General features: G+C 40.5%; 1 long non-coding RNA gene across 1 annotated transcript; it reads left to right on the top strand.

Moving 5' to 3' along the window:
• Window positions 1-6614: 6614 nt before the first annotated feature.
• LOC113014722 (uncharacterized) lies at window positions 6615-24829 on the top strand. The gene is made up of 4 exons (XR_003270990.1): window positions 6615-10354; window positions 11346-11436; window positions 13609-13765; window positions 24763-24829. It is a non-coding gene; the product is annotated as an uncharacterized LOC113014722 (long non-coding RNA).
• Window positions 24830-25867: the final 1038 nt, after the last annotated feature.

Here is a 25867-nt window from a genome sequence, read left to right as displayed (position 1 = left end):
GTCAATAACAAAAATACAACTCAATACTTTGTAACATAACCTTTGTTGGCAATAACAGAGGTCAAACGTTTACTATAGGTCTTTACCAGGTTTGCACACACAGTAGCTGGTATTTTGGCCCATTCCTCCATGCAGATCTTCTCGAGACCAGTGATGTTTTGGGGCTGTCGCCGAGCAACATGGACTTTCAACTCCCGCCACAGATTTTCTATGGGGTTGAGGTCTGGAGACTGGCTAGGCCACTCCAGGACTTTCAAATGCTTCTTACGGAGCCACTCCTTTGTTGCCCGGGCGGTGTGTTTTGGATCATTGTCATGTTGGAAGACCCAGCCTCGTTTCATCTTCAAAGTTCTCACTGATGGAAGGAGGTTTTGGCTCAAAATCTCACGATACATGGCCCCATTCATTCTGTCCTTAACACGGATCAGTCGTCCTGTCCCCTTGGCAGAAAAACAGCCCCATAGCATGATGTTTCCACCCCCATGCTTCACAGTAGGTATGGTGTTCTTGGGATGCAACTCAGTATTCTTCTTCCTCCAAACACGACGAGTTGAGTTTATACCAAAAAGTTCTACTTTGGTTTCATCTGACCACATGACATTCTCCCAATCCTCTGCTGTATCATCCATGTGCTCTCTGGCAAACTTCAGACGGGCCTGGACATGCACTGGCTTCAGCAGCAGAACACGTCTGGCACTGCGGGAGTTGATTCCCTGCCGTTGTAGTGTGTTACTGATGGTGACCTTTGTTACTTTGGTCCCAGCTCTCTGCAGGTCATTCACCAGGTCCCCCCGTGTGGTTCTGGGATCTTTGCTCACCGTTCTCATGATCATTTTGACCCCACGTGATGAGATCTTGCGTGGAGCCCCAGATCGAGGGAGATTATCAGTGGTCTTGTATGTCTTCCATTTTCTGATGATTGCTCCCACAGTTGATTTTTTCACACCAAGCTGCTTGCCTATTGTAGATTCACTCTTCCCAGTCTGGTGCAGGTCTACAATACTTTTCCTGGTGTCCTTCGAAAGCTCTTTGGTCTTGGCCATGGCGGAGTTTGGAGTCTGACTGTTTGAGGCTGTGGACAGGTGTCTTTTATACAGATGATGAGTTCAAACAGGTGCCATTCATACAGGTAACGAGTGGGGGACAGAAAAGCTTCTTACAGAAGACGTTACAGGTCTGTGAGAGCCAGAGATTTTCCTTGTTTGAGGTGACCAAATACTTATTTTCCACCCTGATTTACAAATAAATTCTTTACAAATCCTACCATGTGGATTCATGGATTTTTTTTTTTCACATTCTGTCTCTCACAGTTGAAGTGTACCTCTGGTGCAAATTACTGACCTCTGTCATCATTTTAGGTAGGGGAACTTGCACAATCGGTGGCTGACTAAATACTTTTTTGCCCCACTGTATATATATAGCCCAACAATCATGTTTTACAGTCCCGTGGTCTCAGTCTCAGATACTCAACTAATCAAAGTGATGTCATGACAAAAATGAATGACCAACAAAACATTTTTCTCCTTTATTTCTGTCACACAATGCTGTATGAAACATTTCTTGCGGTTAGTATCATGGTTGCTAGGCAACCTGGACAGCGCGACGAAGCGTATACCATCCCATTTCACAAGCCTCTCACTTTCGCACTTCTCGTACTTATAGTATGCACCGTACGTAGTACGCGTAGTGCGCGTACTTCAAGCGTGCAGACCCTGAATTGGCACACAGCCCCTGTCAGTTAGTTCTTCTTGTTACGTTGTTTCTTGTGCATTTGGGTTCTAGCTTTCCAATCTAGGTTTCTGTTTGGCTTGCTTCAAGTTCATGTTTTGCCTCTATGAGTCCTGTGTTTGGGTCCAATCCTGCCTGCCTGTACATGACATCAAGTTCCTGATGAAACAATGTATCATATCTTCACACAGACTAGACAGGTGTCTGTTATGTGAACCCATCTCTTTCCCACGCTTTTATGCCTATCCCCCCACGTGAATCACACCATCCAGAGTAATCAATGTATCATCTTCACACAGACCATATATATAGCTTGGTGTTTGCCTTGCACTCCTTTTACTCTGAGCACAATGAGTAGGCGACTGACTGTCGAAGAGGTTCTGGTCCGGGTTTTGGACAAGAGGGTACTGAAATTGAAACAGAGATAGAGCAGAATGGAAGAAAACACAGATTTTGATCCAGACTTTGAGGACTCTGACCAATCAACAGATGGAGAGGGAGAGGCACCTGAAGAACAGGCACCTGAGGAGACATTCCAGTCCAAGAGTCGACACTTGCTCTGGTCTTCATCCTCCCAGGACAAAGGAAGTAGAGCGGGAGTGGAAAACATCATAAAGATGACGCCAGGACCAACACAGCATGCGATATCTCGTGTGGATGACTTCAAGTCTAGCTCCCAACTCTTTTTTACGGAGATGCATGACCCGTCCTCTGGTGAAATGACAAACAGGTACTATTTTGGTAAAACCTTAAACAATTTTCATCTAATTAGACAGTGTCTAATTAGACACCTAATTAGACTTTGTGTCTCTAATTAGACACAGTTTTCCCTTCAGTCATAAACATTTAGGACAGGTGGGTGGCGCGCCCACCACTTATGTACAATCCAGGCCCTGAGGTGACAGTTGATGATTGCCTGGTTCCTTTCAGCGGTCGCTGTTCCTTCAAGGTGTACTTTCCAAGAGAACCAGGGAAATGTGGTATAAAGATCTGGTGAGCGTGTGACGCCAGAAGCAGCTATGCCTGGAATATGCAGGTCTACACAGGGAAACCCAGTACTGGAAGGGCAGAAGGAAACCAGGGCATGTGTGTTGTGCTGGACGTGACAACCGGTCTCCAGGGGCGTAATATCACATGTGACAACTTCTTCACATCATATGCTCTTGGTCAGAAGCTGCTAAAAAGAAAGCTCACCATGGTAGGGACAGTGAGAAAGAACAAGCCTGAACTTCCCCCTGCACTGGTATCAGCCAGAGAACGAGAGGCACTCTCATCAAAATTTGGTTTCACTGACACACAAACTCTTGTGTCAAATGTTCCAAAGAAGAATAGAAATGTCATCCTGCTGAGCAAGCTATACAAAGTTGTCCCTATCAGGACCACAGAGGACAGGAAGCCCCTTATGATCCAGGACTACAGCAAGAACAAAGGAGGCATTGACTGCCTTGATAAGGTAATGCAAAGTTGCATCCATTTTATTTTATTTTTATTTATGTGAATCATAGCACTTCATGCTGAGTTTGGTCTTTGGTTTTCCATTTATTTTCAGTGCATATTCGTGTTTTTTCATTGCCGTTATTTCATTTCTAATTCTATAAATTTATGTTAAACACTACTTTGAGACATTGTTCACAGTTAAAGAATGCTGAATATTAAATAATATAAAAATTTGGTCGTGAAAAATGGTTTTTGTGCTAATTTAAGACGACCAGTCAATTTTGACAGGGAACAATAAAGTAAGGGACGGGAAGTAAACTTTTTTTTCAAACCTTTGAACACATTCTCACTCACTAAAAAAACTTCGAACCATTGTTGCATAACTGGGGCGGATTTTAAACCTAACTTTAGCACAGGTGCTGCTTTTCCTTGCAGACAATGAAGACCATCCTGTGAACTGTTGCAAAGAATGATTGTGTCAAAAATAACATCAGTATGACGCATCGGGACACCAAAAGATTTCTAGTCTCATAATACATTTGATGACAGGGTATGTGTTTACTGGAAGAATATTTCTTTCTGTGCTATTCACCACACATCTTGACATGCCTCTGCATTGTGTCTGCAATGCTTTCACTCCTTTGTAAAAAAACAAAAACAAAATCATTGCACATGTATAGAGGGAGGAGTAGAACTAAGATCAAGAAAAAAAAGCAGGTGCATGTGGAGAGGTGAGGTTTTCATATGTCATGTCATTCTGTCAGGTAGAGGTCAGGTTTTTCCACACTAAACTGCCTCATCAATGTTTTTATAGACCTTGTTTTGTGCATTAGTGCACTGCCATGTTGGAACAGGAAGGGGCCATTCCCAAATTGTTTCCACAAAAAGCATGAAATGGTCCAAAATCTCTTGGTATGCCAAAGCATTAAGAGTTAATTCACTGGAACTAAGGGGTCGAGTGAAAGACAATGTGGGTAACTCTGGCCACACCATAAAAAAGGGCATTTAGAGCAGCTGAAATGAAAAGATTTCTCATACTTTGTTGTAGGAGAACTAAGCACAAAGGTAAAAAAAAAAAAAAAAAAAAAAAACGTGGTTCAAGTTAAATTGCGCGCCACCAATAAAGCTATGGTCACACAAGACCAGATTCCAGATTAAGAATTGCAAGAAAGTCTGGCTCCTTGCATGCAAAATATGAAAAATGTGACACCAATAGATACACATATATTTGTACTATAATTTGACTTTTAGACTTTAAAAATCCCCATCACTAAAGATATTGTTTTATACCTACACTGTTCTAGCTTGATAGCATAAAGCATGATAGTGTAGTATCACATCACAGTCACAGTGACATGCTAGTGGTGTAGTAGAATGTTATGTAGGAAGTTCTGTATGAAAGCAAGATGCCCAAGGGCTTAGCATGGTTTTCTGTTGCGTTTGAGTGTGCGTGCTTACAGCAACACCTCAGAGGAGAGAACTTTTTAAATTAGTTAACTGACTTGCAACTTAACTTGTATCACTAGTGATCATTTTGGTGTCATATTTTGACTGCAGTAAGAGATCATTTAAAAGTTTAGGTTCTTCTTTTCAGTGTATTAGCAACTCTTAAAAAATTTAAAATGCAAAGCCTGTTGCTGTGATGTTCCAGCCTGATCTTCATCTGCTGACAGTGCTAGTGTTGGTCTCAGAAACACAGCTAGAACACAGTGTTCTAGTTTGTCAAATGTAATAAGATGAGTAACTATAGTACAAATGCCCATCCGTGCATTTTTCTGGTCTTTGCTGTTTGTGTTTTTTTTGTTGTTGTTCTCTCTCTGGTGAGGTAGAAATACTACCTCACCAGGCTTTCACTATGCCTACAGGTTGTCAAGGTACTGAGGAGGACTAACCCCTGAAAAGCAGGTGGCGCTGAAAACACCTCCATGCTTTGAGGTTATGTGCTACAGAGCTGGTTGAGGTGTTTACAGACATTTTTAATTTGTCCCTCACCCAGTCAGCTGTACCAACATGCTTCAGGTCCACCGCCATAGTGCACCTCCCAAAGAAAAACAACATAACCGGTTTGAATGACTATTACCCCATCACACTCACTCCAACTGTAATGAAGTGTTTTGAGAGCATAGTCATGTCCATGTCCAAATGTGATAATTGCAAATACCTACTGTGTAATTTTCCCAGTCTTTCCAGTTTGGACATGTTTTCTTTTGTTTTTGTCTTGCTTTGTTACACCTACTCATTTCCGCATTTCAGCTGCAGCATGAAATGCTGTTTCATTCAATGTGTTATTATTCTGAGTCAGTGCTTCTCATTACTTTTAACCTTTTGACGTCATTAAACATACCATTCAACAGATCAAAAATATGTCATTCTTGTAGAAGAAGTAAGCACAGAAGTAAGAGGTAAAAAGGTGTGAATCCATTTAAGGTCTTTCAACAAAGCAACACAGGAAATAATGTAAGTGTAGTTTTAAAAAAATATATAAACCAGTTCTTCTCTGGATGAAACCTGCATGCTCAACAAGCCCTAACACAGTCCTGATCAGTTTTAGGGTTTTTTTGTTTTTTACAGTAGTTTTCACTCCCAAAATGTACTGCTGCATGTCTGCCTCTCAGACATTTTTAGATGTGTTCCTTTGATAGTAGAAACTCCCTCATCAAGCTGACTGATTTCAAACCATTAATGTCTATTCCTGCGAGTAGAATATAAAGTCATTATTGAACACAGTGTTCTAGTTTGCCAAATGTAATAACACGAGTGACTATAGTACAAATACCCATCCGTGCATTTTCTGGTCTTTCCTGTTTTGTTTATTTGTTGTTGTTCTCTCTCTCTTTCTTTTCCATGTGCATGTTCTCACAAAGACTGCTGAACCCTGCGCTTAACTACAACCTTAAAAATCCTCTTTCGGTGTGTGATCTTGAATCAATACGTGTACTTGTTTAAACCGAGGAATTCGGAGATGATGGCTGTCAACACACAGCCAAAAAAGGTGTGCTACTACTTTGTGGGGGATGGAGCACGCAGGTGAATCATGCAAGGACATTTGTTTGCAGCTAAACTCCATGCCAGCTACAGAGCTAACTTGGCAATGCATTTTTAAGGAGATTGTACAGTTGTAAATGTACCCATGGATATTGACCCTATTATATTATCTTCTAGGTTACTTGGGGGATTCTGTTGGTGTCCTGTAGTGTGATGAGAATATTAGGTAATACATTATAACACAGCTGTAACTAAGTGTATTTTCAATGTCATTTATATCGAATTTACATTGTGATTGTATTTAAAAGTATATTCACTAGAAAAAGTGGTTGACAAGTCAGGTTTTTACAGGGAAAAAAGAAATACTACCTCACCAGGCCTTCACTATACCTACAGGTTGTCAAAGTACAACAGTGGTGTAAAAGAGCTGCAATCCAAGTATGATACATTCTTGGCCCATCAAATATAGCTGAACAGCACAACAGCAACTGTGCTTTACTTATGGTTAACTTCTGCCACCTACAGTTTTTTATGAGCATTGCATGTGCATTTGGAGCAATGTAAATGTATTTACGTCAAAGAACGTAACTTAGAACTGCAGTAATGCAAAAGCCTTTGTGGACTGGACAGAAGAGAGGCAAATGGGATACCTGGGGGGGGGTGAACCATATAAGAGAGTGAGTATGAGTGATCAACAATACAGTATCACACCCATTAAGTTTGCTCTTTAGCTAGACTTTAAGTCTAGCTGTAACAGGTCTAAAATTAAGATTTCGACTCACTTTCTATCCTCAGCCTTTGGATGTCAATATCTGTTGTCACTATGTTTGAAATCTGCCAATATTTTCATTATAGCTTGCACTATTTCAACATGTGTTTAATAAAACTACTCATATAGTAACATATTTAATATACTGTGGTAACCAGGAAAAGGAAACAGCCAAGTTATCATTATCGTCACCAGTGAGTTGTAGAATTAGACTGCTGATTGAATAGAAGCACAAACATGACATCTAGTGGTGAACACAGTTACAGTGCATGACGCCATGTACTAAAAGGTCAATCGTCATTAGATTCCTCATGTTGTTTTTCTTACAAACGCGCTGATCGTTTTTATTCTCTTGTACAAGTATGAAATGCTGCAGCAGTGGTCTCCAAAGTAATTCTTCATTTTGATTTTTTTTTTTTAAAGCAATGTAAACTTTCATGTGAGGGGAAAAAGGGGAGTCTTAAATATCTTGATGCATGCTAAAGTCTTAAATGTTTTACTGCTCTTTAACATGACAGATAATGAAGTTTTGCCAGAAAAGCACATATACAGTACTAAAATATTGTCCAACACAAGGATGGTGTGACAGAGCAACACTAAGCTGTATGAGAAACTCATGTTTTACAAATCACTGTACCCAATGCATCAGCTGATTTTACTGAGATATAGATATCTATATATCCTTTTTGTTTAGTTGGTTTCTGTTTTTTCAGTAGAGATGGTCACTGCCCTCCAAAGTTCTCTTTTTAAGATTGGAGAATAGTAGGTGGACAGATCCATTTTGACTTCTAACAGCATGCTTTCAAAATACAGAGGTAATCAAATAGAACTGGAGATAGAAAACTAAAACAATGATCAAAATGTGTTCTTAAGTGAAATACTGAGCGGTTAGTATTATTGTAGCCAGCATCCAGTTTCCCCTTTACCTGAAAGAAGGGCAAATCATAACATACCACTGTGCCACAATAAGCAAAAAAGGTAATGAGTGTTATTTGAATCATTTTAAATAAGTTAATCTCTTTTTTAAAAATTATTTTAAAAAATTAAGCAAATAAGCACAGAGTCAAAGATGTATTCAAGTAGCTTTATTTGTTAAAAACCAGAACAATTGACAAATAAGACTTCAAATTTCTTCTCCTTGAGCCGTCGATTCCAGGCTAGCTCATGAATGATGTGTAACAGACGATCTGAATGAAGGCACTCCATCTTAAGTCCAAGTATCATTCCCAACCAGTTCAAGTAAACAACCTCCTCTCAGCCTCTGTGGCAATCAATAACAGCTGAGTGTAGGATGTTTACATGAACTGAGTCTGAACAACTGAACACAAAACTACACTTTAAAGGAGCACAGTGTCTAAATCAGGTATGGATTTCAATGAATATTGAATAAAAAGGTTAACTTGGCAGTAGGGGGTAGCCAGCAGCCGCAAACATCAGACTGAAAGCTCTGTGGTGCAGACAGCTTCCAGTCGGGGATGTTTACAGCCCCAGACGACCAAGTGCATGTGGAGCCTTAAATGCAGATTATACAAACACTTTCCACCTACATTTGATCTGAAGATGCCAGCCCAGGTCCTTAATAGAGTTAAGGTCAGAAGGTTATAATGGCCACACTGTGGTTTTCCTTTTGAGCAACCAGGGAGCCTATAAAAGAAAAACCTTTCCATAGCATGTTAGGACATTGCCAAGTTGGGATCACAATACACCTATGAGGACATTTTGACACAATGAAGTGGGTCTAATCATCTCGCTACACAGTATTCCAGTTCAGATCCCTCTGCCTTATGCTTGGTGAGTTAGGTTGGTGTTTACCAATCATCTAGAACCCAATCCACCTGGACCATAGTAGCAAGGCTTTCACTGGTGGATCAAACAGTTTTAAAATTACAGATATCTGGTCTCTTGGAAACATGTTTTTATTTTGTTTATTAGAAGTCTGCTTTAAAAATATGGTTCATTTACTCCAAGCCCTTAAGCACTTTAGTATACATCCATGTTTGTGTGGAATACAGAATAGGCACCTACCATGCATGTCTTCTGGACAGACACAGGGAGCACATGTGTAACTCCACACAGTAAGGTGAAAAAGCAACAAAACTACACAATACACCCACCTTACCACCATTTCTCTATTTGACTCACACTTTCCCCAAGATTTTTATGAACCCTCTCCATTTTTCCAAAATTATATCCATGTTTTTCATGCCAGACACATCACTTCTGCCACACTTTATCTTCTGAGAAATTGCACTCCCATTTTGCATGAGAAATGCAACTTGTTTAATTTAACTAGAGGTTATTTAATAACAAACACCTGGCAAACCAATTAGCAACCATGTCAAATTTAAAAGAGAATAAAAAACAAACAAACTCAGCTGTATCTGTTTAAATCCTACTGACATGTGACTGCATAATCATTTCAGCCATTAGACACAAAAGAAGAAGAAGAAGAAGCAGCAGCAGCATAATAATAATAATATTTGGAACACAGTTCACGCACTGGACCAGGAAGACATACTATGAAACTGTAGATGCTGTATGAAGCGAACGCTGACCAGATGTATACCCGTGTACAGTTTCGTGGCTCCTTAAAGAAAGGAAAAAAAGAGTAAAAATGAGGAGTAAAGTTAACATTTAATCTTTTCCGAAATACTTTAGTGCCAAGCATCCATAGAGCCTCGTGAATTAGCACAATGGTGCTCCTAGGAGAAAAACGACAACAAAACAAAACAACTTTGTCCCTCACTGTACTGCCTCAAAAGATTAACATGCCAGCCTGCTGTTTCACGCTGACTTGCGCCACAGGTTAAATTACATTAGCTACGAAACAGCTGTTTGGTGCCTTGTTATTTAGAAGCATATTGCGGTTTAACGCTACTGTAATGTCACTGAAGTAAACTTGCACTGCTGGTAAAGACTGTTGCAAGGCCAGCTACTGTGTCCTACCTAACTGAACATAGAAAAAGCTAACTTAAACAGCAAGATGACTGTTAGTAACAAACGTCAACTGCTTGTGAGGTAACCGGCATCTCTAGAGAACTGCTTAAAGTAACTTTGTGCTGCCAGGCGTCCTACCAGACTAAACAATATAATGTGGTAAGTGTTAGCACTAGCTAACCAACGACCTAGGCTACAGCTAGCTCGCTAGCTGCTGTTAGCTCGTCTGTGACCCTAACCTTGTGCCGTGTGACGTTCCCTTACCGGTATATAAAACGATTATCCCCGGACGAACGACACGACAGCATCCAGTGCAGGAAATTATTTTGTATTTTGAGTCAACCTGGTAATGTTCTGTGCTATTCTAGGAAGCCTGTTTAGTTTCCTTCCGTTTTCATTCACTTGTCTTTATTTTGACCTTTGGTTACTCGACACCAACATTGACGTCATTGTCATGGCAACACAGTCCCTCCTACCGCGAGCCCGGACAGACATACGGTAGTTACTTTTACGTTTTACGCTTGAAATATAGCCGTAATTAGCATCTCACTGTGAATGTAGTGTTTTTTGTTTCTAAAGAGTTGAACAGGCGCAAAGGAAGCTTAATTCCGGTTTGTTCGTGAGAAAAAGTAATGATAAATAACAGAAAGACGAATATAACTAAAATCTGTTTAAACTGTTAAGTAAACATTCACAAATATGTTTAAACTACCAAAAGCAGAGTCATAGCAAAAAAGCCAGTTTGAATAATTGGATTATTTAGGCATCAGCAAAACTATTATTTTTGCAAGCCTGTGTTTTTTTTAAACTACTTTGTTTTTTGCATACATATTTAGTAGGTTGTTGGTTCTATATTAGCAATTATAAAGGACAGGAGCCTCAAAATGAGATTTTGAATTCTAGCATTACCACACTTTGTTTTCTTTTTCTTTTTTTCTTTTGTTTGCTTTTCTCTTTTCTTCCCTCTTTCCTTTCATCCAAATCTGCAATGACTTTTGGAGGCCAAGAAAATACCATTGAACTGAAAAAATGTACTTAAAGCAAGTACTTAAGGCAATCAGTTGCTTTAATTTTAATTTTTTCATGTTTTCTGTGACATTCCCTGCATACTAGCATCGTGCACCCTGCTGTTATGTGCTGCATTGTCTCAGGGGCATCTTTGCACAGCCTGCACCTGGGGTCTTACCTGGTGTGGTACATGCTGTACAGGCTCCTGTCCCTTCATGATGGTTCCTGTTGTTGCGGCTCTTCTTTCTTAGGTTTCTGCAGCCTGAGTTATCCACTAAGCACATGATCAGTTGTGGTTATCTTCCTGATATACTCATGGATGTTTGTTGTTTCATCTTTAATATTGGTTTTGACACACTAGAATTTGGCCTTCTGCATAGCGTACAGTCTCATGATGCTGTATTTGGGGTGAAACACTCCATGCATGATAAGAAGGTTTGTTGTATTGAAGTCAGTGACTTCTCTCTCCTCCTTTGGCCAGCTTATTATCCTAGCAGGGTATCTGATGACCGGCAAGGCATGAGATCTACCTAGATCTCAAGCTTGAACCACAACCAAAAACCGCCCACAGGGTGAGTGGAGAAAGTTTTATTTATAGATAGATAGATAGATAGATAGATAGATAGATAGATAGATATTATAGTGCCTTTTAATTAAAGTTGGATTGTGGATCTTGATCATTGTTTTTAATGTTTTTTGACATTTATAAAAGTATATGTTAAAGATTTTTTAAAAATTCCTAAGACTCAAATTTTGGCAATTGAAAGTCATCCATTTGAGCCCAGGGGCTTAGCATTTTCTTTACTTTTGTAATTCATTATGTGATATTTCATTTACATTAATAGTCACTGTGATTATTAGATTAGTTACCGATAAAGATTTACAGCCCTAATTCATATTTCACAAAGGCATCAAACATATTACACAAGTTTAGCTTTATTTAAACTTTGTTCAATAGTGCACATTGGTATTTATTCATCCAGATTACTGGTCTCAGCTCTGCCTTAGCTCCTAGTAGTTACTATTGCGCAAGTACTTGCTTGAGGGAAACCCTGAGTCCAGTCTAACAAAGTTATGCGGCCTGTCAATAACAGGCTTTCAATTGGAAAAAAAAAAAGCAGGGAAAAAAGAAGAAAGTGTTTTGAAAAAAGCAATTTGGAAGCTACCTTGTAGCTCTGAGCATTCATCAACTGCTTATGCCTGTGGAATAATCTGTGATTAATCATTTAAGGTACATGCTTTTGCCCCATTCATGTTTTCTATTACATCATGCCTGTTGACATATTTGATAAGCAGTGCGCTCATTAATCTAATTAGTGCCTTTAGCTACTTATGTTTATTCCATCAGATGGATCAGATCAGACTGATCATCTTTGCCTTAGCGTGTCTTTGTGTCCAGTCAAAGTGTAATGGATGTAATACAGCAATTCTTTAAGCATGATAGAGTTAAGTGCATTTTTAATTACATATAATCAAAGAGTGTAGATGAAAGAGTAAGTAAGGTCCTAGCAACTTCACATAATCCAAAAAGTAGTCATTACTCTCTTCAAGAGAGTGTGTTAGAAACTGCTTTGTGCAGTATCCTCCACATGAGGTCAGGCTAGTTCCACAAATCAACTAGCTTTTCATTATGTAATGGAACAAAGTTAGCTGAATTCTTGTGATATATTACAGGACGTATAGTGACTATTTAATATTCAAAGCCCATGAACATGTTGCAAGAATATTCAAAGTACCCAATCTTTGGTCAAAATTGTGAAGCAAGATCAGCGAATGCAAATTTCTAAAAATTATTTCTGAACCCATAACAATATTCATTATATTTCAGAGGGTAGTGGTGGTGGTGTAGCCTTCTTTATGTAACACTGCAAAAGACTTCTTAATAATTCATATAACGTATTGCAGTTATTTCTTATGAAAAAAGAGCAAGAGAGAGAGAGAGAGAGAGAAAATCCATCTATAACCTAACCAGGGAAATTGATTCCCTTGTCATTCTGTGTGGTCTGAAATTGCCCAGAGCTATTATGAGAGAGACTGATTTTTGCTGTGCAGTGGAGTGGAACAGTCTTGCCTTGTAGAGCTTTTTGTGAGATGTGAACAGATTCATGAGCAACAGCACTGCTAAAGAGGCATGTTATCATGTGCTCTCAGGCAGATATCCTAAACATTTTAAGCTTTTTAGAGTAATCTAACTGATCTGTGCTAAAACGTGCAATTCACACAAAGTCATTGGTACAAACACTTTCTGCATGTTTAACCAAACTGCATACAGCATAACTTTGACAGTTGTAAAAAAATAAAGTTGTAATTAATTTGACAGTTGTGAAATAAGGTTTGTTAGTTCTTTCAAATGATCCCATTAACTGTAAAGTTATATTAAAATATATTTTTTAAAAACTTAAACAACAACAAACAATATTTTTTTTGACAACAAATCAGAGGTGTTTCTAATGTGGTGGACATGTGGAGGCACCAGTGGCACACTCACATTCACACCTATGGGCAATTTAGCTTCGCCAATTAACCTAACCCCACTAATTACATTTCTTTGAGAGGAAGCCGGAACGCGGGAAGATCATGCAAGCTCCACACAGTTATCATGTGGCCAGGTGATGGAATCGAACTCAGGCCCTTGCTGTCAGGGAACAGTGCCAATCACCACGCCACCATGCTGCCCCCTAATCAGGCCAAAGCAACATATATGTCACATTAGAAACAAATTCTGTGTATGTTTCAACCAACAGGCTACACCAATCAGAGGTCATAGATGAGCTGTCCCAGAGGAAAATGAAAGTCAGTAGTGGAGTTGAGAGTTACATCACTGCCCTTCTTATCATATCTCTGAACACTGCATGGGATCCTTATTTCAGATGAGCAGAGGGGTGTACCAGAGGACCACAGGTATGTTCCTATCTGGGGCAACATGATGTTTTTCACCATGCTTCTGTGATTCTTTACTGGTTAATAGACCACCCACAACTTACTGTAAAAGTCAGTATTTTTGTGGCGTGATAAATAGAAGAATCAATACACGCTCTGATTAATTTTAAAGGTTTCTGTGAAATGTGTGTCTGGGTAGTTTTACTGGGCTGGAAATTACAAAGGCTATCAGCGCTTAAAAACGGATGCTTGCAGGCTGGATTGGCAGGTTTACAACACCTCGCCACATTGCCAAAATATGGATTGCTTTTTTTTTTTCCAGTATTTTACCTTGTGGCTACAATCAGAGTGTGCTTGACCCATAAACTAAGAAATGGGCATTCTTTCATTTTGAGTTTCTTCACCAACTTTGTTGTTGTGGTCTGGAAAAAAACAAACAAGCTTTTTGTTGTGTTTTTTGCTTATTTTCTGTCAAATATATGCCAATGCAATGGAGATCAAACACGGACAATTTTTCAAGTATGAACGTCATGAGCGTGGGTTCCCTCCGGGTACTCCGGCTTCCTCCCACCGTCCAAAGACATGCAACTTGTGGGGATAAGTTAATTGGATAATCCAAATTGCCACTAGGTGTGAATGTGTGAGTGAAAGTGAGTGCGACTGGTTGTCCATCTCTGTGTGTTGGCCCTGCGACAGACTGGCGACCTGTCCAGGGTGTACCCCGCCTCTCGCCCTATGACAGCTGGGATAGGCTCCAGCGCCCCCCGCGACCCTGAAAAGGATAAGCGGAAGCGAATGGATGGATGGATGGAACGTCAGTATACTTTAAGGAAGTGATCCCTGTGAGCAATAAACCACGTACACATAGTTCACCACTTAATGCATTTTGTTTACTCTCGGTTCTATATGATGTCAGTAAGAAGAAGAAGCAGCTCCCTTATTCAAAACATCACTACAGCAGGTAGCGCCGCCTGGCTGATTTGGCAGAGTTTTTGCCCTTCCTGATGTCAGTGAGAGTGGATGTATTAATAATCATGATCATAGTCATCTCAGGCACACAGCTCTGACTGAGCAAGGAAGCCCCACCCACTTACTTTCAAACCTTTTATTTGTGAGGGGCAGCAAATTAAGATGAGCTAAAATGGCTTTGAGAGAGAATGAAGTGGTAAAGCATTTGTACAATTTACGCTGATCCTGATTTAAATATATGTGCAAATTTTTGAAAAATGTAAGAAAAAAAATAAACATGCATAATACAACTCAGTGTAAGCAATGTCTGCAATAAACAAAGAGAATCATAAACAGAAACCATAACATTATGCTTCACTGGGAGGAACTGAAATCCAAAATAATGAACTGAAATCACTATGAGAGCAAGGAGAATCTAAAGAAATAGTGTCGGCTCAATAGCTGCATTTACATTCATCTAACTTCCTCTAGCCTTATTCAGCAAAGAAGGAATTATTTACTGGACTCAGCAGCTCACATACTGTATATGTTTTGAATAAACCATGTGAATTTGTTGGATTGTTAGCGACAAAGCAAGCAACCAAAAGAACTGCTCACCAGTGGTTTGCAACACTTCCTTTTCCTCTTCAATGACAATTTGTTGAACAGAAAATAATTTCTAAAAAATGTATGATTGTGTCAAGATTAGTGGTAAAACTGGCCATCGCAACAGTGTCTGGAAACAAATGTTTTGCCAAATATATCAATTCGTCTGTGGCAATTTCAAAAATTATCATAATTTTATTATAACTATTATTATTTTTTTATATTATATATTTTCCCATCTATTTTTATATACACGATCAAAAAGTGTATGCACCTGTGTGTTGTTTAGCCCCTTGATGAAGTCAGAAACTGATCACCAAACTCAGCGTGGGCACTTAGACTCTGCACCCTTTTTCGGCTGAAAACTATGACGTCAGTCTTGGAGGTGTTAATTCTCATCCCAGCTCCTTTACACTTGGCTGCAACCTGCCCAAGTGCAAGTCTGCCGTTATCACTCAATGAAGCCAATTTCCCCAGTGCAACTATAGAAATGTAAAGTGTTATAATGGCATAATTTTTTTAAGTTAATTAACTAAAGCTAAATCCCACTGTTGTACCATGTCTGAAAATACAGCCGTAAATGATTCCCTCATTTTCACATTCTCAGATTTGTTTAACTTCTTGAGAAGAACATCTACACACAGCTAAAAAAAAAAAAAAAATCCTGGTATTAACACCATGCGCAACATGTGCTAATTTATAAAGCATTGACATTCAATATCATAAACTCAAGACATCACAGCTGGATCCCATTTAACACACAGTTCATCAGATGGAAATACATCAGTCGTAACCTCAAATGATCGACAGAAGGGTGATGGACAAGTTTACTTGTTTTCCCCCCGATGCCTGAATGAGGCTAATATTGCCTGAGATGCTGACGAATGAAGAATGCTGACACAGAATATGGATTTTTGTGATTTCTGAATATTTGGTTTAGGTATGAGAAAAACTGAAGATGAGTTTTCCATCTTACATTTGTGTAACCCAAACATTCTGGCAGTAATTTTCCTACAGTTAGATTGCACTGGAGAACCAAAACAGTGTGTTCAGATCTCTGAAGCTGCCTGCAGAATCTGGCACCCAGATTTTAGCAGCAGATCCTTTAAGTCCCACAGGTAAAAGTTATAAGACATGTAGTAGCACATTCTCAACAACTCTTTCAATGGCTCGTTTGTCTCTGTTTGGACTGCTATCTGTAGTTTTTCATTACTATAAGGTAGAGATGGCACGATACCACTTTTTTATGTCCGATACCGATACCGATATCATAAATTTGGATATCTGCCGATACCGATATGAATCCGATATAGTGTTTTTTAATCAACAAAACTGTTTTTTAAAATATCTTGCTGCATTTTGCAAGTCTGCAAGTTCATACTCAAGTTTAAAACAACAACTACACTAAAGCTATTCTGTTATACCTGTATACAAAAAAAATATTTCATAGTTCAGCAATACTGATCAATCTAATAAACTTAGACCTACACCATCCTCCCTATTCTGGTATTTTAAAGAGTACTTAGCGTAAATATTAAGCAACCTAACTAATAGGGTTCCAACTCCCAGCAACAACAAAAATAAATAAATAAAAAATAGGGAACCACCCCTCACGCTCCACCTCATGATGCTTAATCGACGTAATCAACCTTAATTTGATGCAGTGTGAAAAAAATGCACAGAAATCAATCATTTTTCAAGAAATATTAAATAGATTCAACATCTTTCTTCAACAAAATTGCAGACTGCACAGATGGTACCTTCCCAAAGTAAAAAGTACTATAGCTTACTAGGGTATATATATTAGACTTAATAGTCACTATGTAGCACGGTGGCACGGTGGTTAGCACTGTTGCCGCACAGCAAGAAGGTCCTGAGTTCAATTCCACCATCAGGCCGGGGTCTTTCTGTGTGGAGTTTGCATGTTCTCCCCGTGTTTGCGTGGGTTCTCTCCGGGTACTCCGGCTTCCTCCCACCATCCAAAGACATGCAGCTTGTGGGGATAGGTTAATTGATTAATCCAAATTGTCACTAGGTGTGAATGTGCGAGAGAATGTGAGTGTGAATGGTTGTCTGTCCCTATGTGTTAGCCCTGCGACAGACTGGCGACCTGTCCAGGGTGTACCCCGCCTTTCGTCCTATGACAGCTGGGATAGGCTCCAGCGCCCCCCGCGACCCTGAAAAGGATAAGCGGAAGCGAATGGATGGATGGAGTCACTATGTACAGTAATTGACTTCTATTCATTTTACATCAAATTAAAACTTTGGGTGTCAGATAATTATTTATTAACAGCTAGACATTTTAAATGAGAATAAGAAAGAAAAGTATGTCTTTGTGCCCCCTTTTCCCAGTTAATGCCCTATCGGCCCCCCTGGCTAAACTTTGCTAGATCCGCCCCTGCACAGTTACCAGCCGTCAGCTACGTAGAAAAAGATCCTGGAGTAGAAAGTAATATTAAATACATTCTAACAATAGCTGATCAAGCTTAAACGTGCTGCTGTTGTTCAGCCGCTGGTTTGCTCTTTCTGGCGCAAAGTGGACCAAAAACAAACGAGAAACAAACGAGAGACAGACTCGCGACAGAAAAGCCGATCAGCTGATTTAAGCAGTTTCACGATTGAAGTAGCAGCCGGAGAGCGAGAGGCAGTCGCTCGTTAAGCTTAACGCAGGAATGCTTTACAAACATTCAGAGATGGACTTACACACTTGCTTTACTTCTCTCGGGGATAACTTTGTCGGAGATGAAACGCCAGGTTGCTAGCGAAGCTCCACATGCTATCCAGACCACTGACAGGTCCTGCATGCCACAGCTGCTCTATCACGTGATGCATACGTTCTGAGGTGAGTTACGGCGTGTTGCAAGTTTTGTGAGGTGCTTTCGTGATATTTAATGGATCGGATTACATTTTTTATTTTTCTCCGATATCCGATCCAGTAATTTAGGTCAGTATCGGACCGATACCGATACGTAATATCGGATCGGTCCATCTCTACTATAAGGAGCATGCGGAAACGTTCGCCTATTAAGTGAAACCTTCTTAAGCAATCTGTTAAGTAGTACCATGTTTGTTTGTTTTGTTGTATTAGAGATAACAAAAATGAATAACCTTGGATACTCACATTAGACCACTATCGCCTTGACAACAAAAGCCTGAAATGACAGATCCAAACTGGTTCTCTTGTCCATTATATGTAAAACTCTTACAAGGCTGAACTTTTTGGGTATTTTAGCCTGACAATAATAGCTGACAAATCAAATCTAGAATCAAAACTGTATGGGGAAAGAGAAAAAGGCAAACACTGGCTTAACAGTAGGAAGTTGACTTCCTTGAGTGGCCCATATCCAAAAATCCATCCATCCAATTAGACAATGTTAGACTACAGTAGTAGCAGACTAAGAAGGTTTTTCCAGTTGTTGTTGTTTTTTCGGGTTTTTTTTTTTCAAAACTCTGAAAACCTGCAAAGGAAGGTGCCCAAGACGCATTCTAATTAGATCCTCCTTTAGCAGAGAACTGGAAGTCTTGCCTTCCAGTTCTCTCTCAGGTTGTCTCAGTCTGATACAGCGGTGTAATGATCTGCTTGTCCATCTAACTCCATTTTAGCCTCACCAGAAAACTTGATGTCAGGGTTCAGTTTTCCCCAAAGCAAAGGTCGCTCTCCACCAGAGATGGGCAGTACTGGTTAAAAGTAACGCTTTGCTGTAATCTGATTACTTTTTTTCAAGTAACGAGTAAAGTAAGGGATTACTATTGCAAAAAAGTAATTAGATTACTGTTACTTGCCCGTAAGCACACTGCATTACTACTGTTTGTGGGAGTGTCTCATGACAATGACGTACGAACACATGACGTTCGTGGCAGCAAAAGACGTGTGTAGATCATCCATCCATTCGCTTCCGCTTATCCTTTCCAGGGTCGCAGGGGGTGCTGGAGCCTATCCCAGCTGTCATAGGGCAAGAGGCGGGGTACACCCTGGACAGGTCGCCAGTCTGTCACAGGGCTAACACACAGAGACACAGACAACCATTCGCACTCACATATTCACACCTATGGGCAATTTAGATTGACCAATTAACCTATCCCCACTACTGCATGTTTTTGGACTATGGGAAGAAGCCGGAGTACCCGGAGAGAACCCACGCAAACACGGGGAGAACATGCAAACTCCAGACAGAAAGACCCCAGCCTTATGGTGGAATTGAACTCAGGACCTTCTTGCTGTGCGGCAACAGTGCTAACCACCGTGCCCTCATGTGTAGATCACTATTGGATGATATGGAGCACGGGAGAGAGTACGCAGAGTATGCAGGGTTTAGAGCGTGGAAGTACTGACATTACTTTGAGTTTGAGTCTGTAAAAAGTGACAAAAACATCAGCGTCCACTGTACACTCTACCTGGTAAAACAACTTCTTTCTGCAGCGAAAAATTAAACTTCAAATGTGAGCAAGTGCCTAGCAAGCCGGCACAGGAATATGATATTCACAGAGAAACCCCCGGATCCCCCCACTGACATGAGACAATCCTCTACCTGTCCCACTCCTGCTAAAAAGGTGAAAATAGATTTAAAAGCGACAGGACTTAGTACCGCTGAATCTTTGATTGTATTTATTGCCGAGTTTTTCTTGTATCTATTTGAAAGACTGAGTGTCAACACAAAAAATATTTTATTTTATATGCTGGAATATGCAGAAAATGGGTTTAAATGTTAAACAAATTTCTTCCAGTCAGAGAGTGTTGCGTATAATTACATTTTTGTTTGATGCAATGAGCATAAAGTTAAAAGATTAAACAATTTTTAAAAAGAGACTTTTTCACGTGATTCAATTTTATATCATGAAATATGCAGAAAAAATAGAATTGGGCTGAAAGGTCTAATGCTTCATAACGTATTCAGGTTGTGTATCATATTTTTTAAAAGTAACTAGTAATGAAGGCACTAATTACTTTTGAAAATATGTCTTTAGTAAAGTAACGGGATTACATTCTTGGAGAAGTAATAAAATCATTTGTAACTAATTACTATTTTTAAGTAACTTGACCAACACCTCCACTAATTAGGAGGTTCTGACTCTAAAAATCTATCAATATAAAAGAGCAGTTCATGGCCACCCACCAAGAAACTAAATCAACTCCAACAATTTTTCAGTAAAGTGAATTTCCCATCTAGTCAAAACGTTTCATTAGGACACTACCCAACTTGCTAACCTGGTCATTCTTACCTTTTTTGGGTATAATTTTTCTGGGGAATTCACATTAATCTATTTCAAAATGTTATGATTGTTTTCTGTGAACACTGGATGTACAGGGTGGGCCATTTATATGGATACACCATAATAAAATGGGAATGGTTGGTGATATCAAAGTCCTGTTTGTGGCACATTAGTATATGTGAGGGGGCAAACTCCTCAAGATGGGTGGTGACCATGGTGGCCATTTAGAAGTCGGCCATCTTGGATACAACTTTTGTTTTTTCAATAGGAAGAGGGCCATGTGACACATCAAACTTATTGGTAATGTCACAAGAAAAACAATGGTGTGCTTGGTTCCAATGTAACTTTATTCTTTCATGAGTTATTTACAAGTTTCTGACCACTTATAAAATGTGTTCAATGCGCTGCCCACTGTATTGGATTGTCAATGCAACCCTCTTCTCTCACTCTTCACACACTGATAGCAACAACGCAGGAGAAATGCCAGCACAGGCATCCAGTATCCGTAGTTTCAGGTGCTGCACATCTCGTATCTTCAGACCATAGACAATTCCCTTCAGATGACCCCAAAGATAAAAGTCTAAGTGGGTCAGATTGGGAATAGAATAGAATTGAATAGAATTCAACTTTATTGTCATTGCACATGCACAGGTACAGGGCAACGAAATGCAGTTTGCATCCATCCAGAAGTGCTTTAGTGATATAGGTATATTACAATATATATTAGCAATAGTATAGATATGTAAGTATATTACAGAAATGGGTCTATTATGGTATGTTATAATGTACACGGTATGAAGTATGTTGTGAATATTCTATAACTAAGTATGTACAGGCTGTAGTGAGTACAAGCTATGAACAGGATATAAATATGAAAAACTATACAGAATATGAAATAAATAACTTTACAGAAATCTGAGATATACAGCTATACAGAAATGGGAACTATGCAAGTTGTAAACAGTTGTAGGATTAAAGATTATTGAATGTACAGAATGATTATTTACACAGAGCTATACAGTAGTGCAGTTAAGATAAGTGAGGGTGTAGATAGTTTCTACAGAGGCTATATAAAGTGCTAGTGGTTGTGAGTGGTGGTTCACTCCATGTTATTATTGTGTGTTTGAGGGTACAGTTGTCCATTGTGTGTGTGTATGTTCAGTCCATGAGTTTAACGTGGGTCAGCTGTCAGGAGGCAGAGTTCAGGAGTCTGACAGCTGTGGGGAAGAAGCTGTTCCGGTACCTGGTGGTCTTAGTCCGGAGGCTCCTGTGGCGCCTCCCAGAGGGCAGGAGGGTGAAGAGTCCATGTGATGGGTGACTGGGGTCTTTGATGATTTTCCCAGCCCTTTTCAGACACCGCTTCCTGTAGATGTCTTTTATGGCAGGAAGTGGTGCTCCGGCGATGCGCTGGGAAGTTTTCACGACCCTCTGCAACGCCTTCCGGTCCGAGGCAGAGCAGTTCCCGTACCAGACTGTTATACAGTTGGTCAGGATGCTCTCGATGGTGCAACGATAGAAGTTCACCAGGATGTCTGAGGACAGGTGGTTCTTCCTCAGAGTCCTCAAGAAGAAGAGGCGCTGGTGAGCCTTCTTGACCAGCTTGGAGCAGTTGGTCGTCCAGGTGAGATCCTCGGAGATGTGGACTCCCAGGAACTTGAAGCTGCTCACACGCTCCACAGCCGTCCCCTTAATGTGGATGGGTGGATGTGGGTCAGCATTCCTCCTGTAGTCCACGATGAGCTCCTTGGTCTTCTCGGTGTTAAGCAGCAGGTTGTTTGTGTCGCACCACTCAGCCAGACGATCCACCTCCTCCCTGTAGGCGGCCTCATCGTTGTCACTGATGAGGCCAATCACCGTGGTGTCATCTGCAAACTTAATGATGGTGTTGGAACCATCAGCAGGTCTGCAGTCGTGGGTGAAGAGGGAGTAGAGGAAAGGGCTCATCACACAGCCTTGTGGTACACCAGTGTTCATTGTGATGGTAGATGAGCAGTGGTTATCCAGCCGGACATGTTGGGGGCGGTTGGTCAGGAAGTCCAGTAACCATTTGCAGATGAGGGAACTGATGCCCAGGTCTGTCAGTTTCCTGATGAGTTGTGAGGGGTGGATTGTATTGAATGCTGAACTGAAGTCTATAAACAGCATTCTGGCGTAGGTGTTGTTGTTGTCCAGGTGTGAGAGGACCCTAAGGGAGACCTTAGGGGCCATTCAACTGGCCCACGACGACCAATCCACTTTCCAGGAAACTGTTCATCTAGGAATGCTCGGACCTGGCACCCATAATGTGGTGGTGCACCATCTTGCTGGAAAAACTCAGGGAACGTGCCTGCTTCAGTGCAGAAAGAGGGAAACACATCATCATGTAGCAATTTCAAATATCCAGTGGCCTTGAGGTTTCCATTAATGAAGAATGGACCCACTATCGTTGTACCCCATATACCACAGCAAACCATCACTTTTGTTGTTCCAACAGTCTTGGAGGGATCCATCCAATGTGGGTTAGTGTCAGACCTATAGCGGTGGTTTTGTTTGTTAACTTCACCATTAACATAAAAGTTTGCCTCATCACTGAACAAAATCTTCTGCGTGAACTGAGGGTCCTGTTCCAATTTTTGTTTTGCCCATTCTGCAAATTCTGTGCGCCGATCTGGATCATCCTCGTTGAGAAGCTGCAGTAGCTGGAGTTTGTAAGGGTGCCATTTGTGAGTAGGTAATATCCGCCGAAGGGATGTTCGACTAATGCCTCTCTCCAGTGACATGCGGCGAGTGCTACGCTGTGGGCTCTTGCTGAATGAAGCTAGGACAGCTACTGATGTTTCTTCATTAGTGAGTTTTCTTGCGTCCACATTTTGACAAATCCAACACTGAAGCAGTTTCACAAAACTTAGCAAGCAGTTTTCTAACTGTAGCATGGGAGATGGGTGGTCTCGTAGGGTGTCTTGCATTGAAATCTGCTGCAATGACCCGGTTACTGCATTACCAGATATCAACACAATTTCGATCCGCTCCTCACGTGTTAACCTCTTCGACATGTCAATGGCTGTGAACAAAGAGAAACTTGTAAATAATTCATGAAAGAATAAAGTTAGGTTGAAACCAAGCACACCATTGTTTTTCTTGTGACATTACCAATAAGTTTGATGTGTCACATGGCCCTCTTCCTATTGAAAAAACAAAAGTTGTATCCAAGATGGCCGACTTCTAAATGGCCATCATGGTCACACCCATCTTGAGGAGTTTGCCCCCTCACATATACTAATGTGCTACAAACAGGACTTTAATATCACCAACCATTCCCATTTTATTATGGTGTATCCATATAAATGGCCCACCCTGTATGCATGTTGCAGGAGAGCAGACTTGCTAAGCGACAGGCCTACCCTGAGGTCTGTTTGTTTCTTTCAACTGGGTGCAAGTTTAAAGAAGATCAGGCTTATAAGTCATGTTACAGCACACCAAAGCCCATCAAATCCAAAAGTTCAAAGTGAGCTTAGACAGCGTAGATGTAGTACTTTGACAGCTCTTATGAAGGATCAACTGGATTAAGGGCCTGAGTTTTAGGTAAAGTGCACCTTTGGTAAAATGAATGACTGTCGTATTTTTCCACCCATAGGAAGCGCTGCCTCATATGTGTAAGGGGGTGGTAACAAGTGTTTATCTAAAAGGAGAAATGACACCATCCAAAGGTCCCGTTTTTAAACATGAGCATGTATTCATTTTGGTTCCAATACATTTTTTTTTTGTTTTATTCAAGAAAAACAGAAGACTGTCATGATTTTGAGTAGAGAATTACAAGGCCTAGTCGGTTATTTTCATCGCTCTCTGCACTTTCTGCCATTTCCCCTCCACTCTCCTCTTTGCAAAAATGGTGTAAGCCACTTTACCACTCAGCTGTCAAGAGGGCAAAAATCCTAAATGAAACCACGTCCTTTAAAACAGTACAGCATTTATTCAATACTTGACTTCGGCTTAATGATGTAAATCAAATGAAAATCAATAAGTAAAGCTTCGTCTTACAGTGCTTATGGTATTACTCGCATGAACTGAATTAATGTGTCTGTGCTGTACTTTCCCAAAAGCTCAAAATAACTTACTGCCTATGCAGCTTCTCCACAATGGCCTTGGAGGATTTATGTTTTGTGTTAAGTAAGGCTGAAGCTACTCATGTTATCTCACTCCATCAATAGCAAATACATTAACAATATCTAGTCGCTGCAAGCACACTATTAATTTACCACGACCTGTCCCTACAGGGGCAGAATGATTGTTGGAGGCAACGAGGTGTATCTGTTTACCCCTCCCTGGGACACGGTGTCGCTGCTGGGGGATCAATGTCCATTGAGCATGGATGAGGAGGGGGCAGGCAGGCAGCCAAGCAGCCGGCTGGAGGAAGCCCTCAACCTCAGCTCAAATGACGCTGTCACCTAAGAGTTCCCAGCAGGCCTTGCAGAGACAGAGAGTTATGTGCTGCCTGATGCTGGAGCCATGTCCTCTCACACAGAAACATGGGCCTTTGTTCCTCAGAGGTTGAAGAGGACACAAGTAATAGATATTGCAAGCTCCGGTTCATGACAGGAAAAACCCAGACTGCCACCGACAGTTAACTGTCAGTCAGATATCTTGACATTTATCATTGGGAGAAGTGCAGTAGCTCTCATTCTAAGTAAGACTGCCTGACACTTGAAAGAAGAAATGGTGCCTTTTTCTTCCCGTAGAATTAAAACGGAGGAGGAAAAAAAAAATTTAACATTTTGAGAAGGAATTCAGTAATGACATTATTTATTCTATGCACCTCTATAGGAAGGGGAGGTTTCGTGGTGTCTTAAGAGAATTTTGAGAGAAGGTTCATGTCACACTGGTCTTTTTGGTGATGTCCAGCTTCTTATGTGATAATGCAAGGTCTTGAGCTGTTGGAGACTGCTAAATGGGGAGGAGGGGTTAAGCGCCATCCTCAGGCTGTGTCCCAATTAAGAGACCGCACGCTTGAAGTACGCGCACTATGCGTACTACATACAGTACGAGAAGTGCGGAAGTGAGAGGCTTGTGAAATGGGACCGTCTAGCCTTCGTCGCGCTGTTCAGGTTGCCTAGCAACCATGATACTAACCGCAAGAAATGTTACATACAGCATTGTTTGACATAAATGAAGGAGAAAAATTTTTTGTTGGTGTCATGGTCCTGGGTCATGTGACCCAGTATTCTGAGTTTCTTGATGTTTTTGTTATTCCTTTCAGTCTAGTTTCATTTCAGTTTATCTAGTTACATTCTGTCATGCCTAGGTTACAGTTTTAATTCATGATTTATCAAGCTCCCCATTTGTCTCATCACTGCGTGAAGTTTTCTGTGTTAAGTCTACGTG

The sequence above is a fragment of the Astatotilapia calliptera genome, chromosome 22, assembly GCF_900246225.1.
Source record: "Astatotilapia calliptera chromosome 22, fAstCal1.2, whole genome shotgun sequence".
Classification (NCBI taxonomy): domain Eukaryota; kingdom Metazoa; phylum Chordata; class Actinopteri; order Cichliformes; family Cichlidae; genus Astatotilapia; species Astatotilapia calliptera.
This window is presented reverse-complemented; position numbering and strand designations above follow the sequence as displayed.